Source organism: Procambarus clarkii, chromosome 80, assembly GCF_040958095.1.
Source record: "Procambarus clarkii isolate CNS0578487 chromosome 80, FALCON_Pclarkii_2.0, whole genome shotgun sequence".
Classification (NCBI taxonomy): Eukaryota; Metazoa; Arthropoda; class Malacostraca; order Decapoda; family Cambaridae; genus Procambarus; species Procambarus clarkii.
In genome coordinates, this window is record NC_091229.1 from 21,662,289 (window position 1) to 21,663,581 (window position 1,293).

Consider the following 1,293-nt stretch of genomic DNA (forward strand, 5'->3'; position numbering starts at 1 on the left):
CTGTTAAGAACATAAAAATGAGCATGAATGTACAGTATAGTTATGTGTCTATTGATCAACTAGTCATCCTATTTGCCTAATCTTTTAGATTCTAATTTAGATCCTAATTTAATTAACTAATTCATTTTAGTTACAGTTATCTATGCAGAATATCAATTTAAGATGGCTATGAATTTTCTTGCCAGCCACACAATTTCTTAACATTTGAATATGCATAAAAATATTGTATCAACATTTTAAAATTTGAGAAGAACACAATTATCTAAAACTCCGCAGTTCATGTAAATACATTTTAACTTCAACTAAATGATGCATTTTATATCAGACATGATGCAATCAATTCTAACACCTGCATTATGACTTCTGTCAGTGTAAATCACAATATACCAAATGTTTCATCTTAAATGTAATATTATTATTATTATTATTATTATTATTATTAATACTTATATTCCCAGTGCAATCTATCCTCCAGAAGAAATTATCAATAAGATAAATATAATGCCATATTGGACAAGATTGTATTAAGGAACTCAACAATTAATATTTACATTGTACATGAAGAGGTTACTTTTCAAATTATAAAAGGTGTAAGTAATCAAATGTCTATGAAAAATTGCTTTAAGCTTTAAGTTAAATTACAAAGGCATTTAGGTTTTCCTAGGTTAGAACATGTCGCAGACATTCCCGGTTATCCCAACATCTTTAATAACAATGTTAAACTGTTTACAAGAGTACCATATGCAATATGTCAACGACCCACTGTTAACCCCTAAACTGCGCAGAATACTAAACAAATCATGTGTGAAAAATATTTTATGCGCGACTAGAGCACAGGAGGAAATTGCGGATGGCAATTGTAGCAGTGTAGGGGTTAAGGCACTAGATAAATATCAATAAATAAATCAGTCATTTACAACACTATTGAAGAGCAGGTTAACTGTCAGTAAAACCTGCATTTATATTATTCCTAGAGTTATGTTCTTGCATACTATCACTCATACTCTATTAGAAATATTGTTAGAAGCAATAAAAAGCTCTGAGACTTTCTATCATATTTACTAGCAATTTTTTTTTTTTTGTGCCATTCTATATTTCTCATGCATATTTCCCATTACCTTACACCTGTATGTACCTGCTGAGGTAATCATCAACCTTTCTACACAATCTTGTTTCTCAGACCAAGCTAGCAAGCGGTGATTATCTCACATGTATGAGAGCCAAACCAGCATGAAGAATTCTGCATCAATGGTTCAGGCATTCCTTCGAAAGTTGGCTGGAATGCATGGGAAA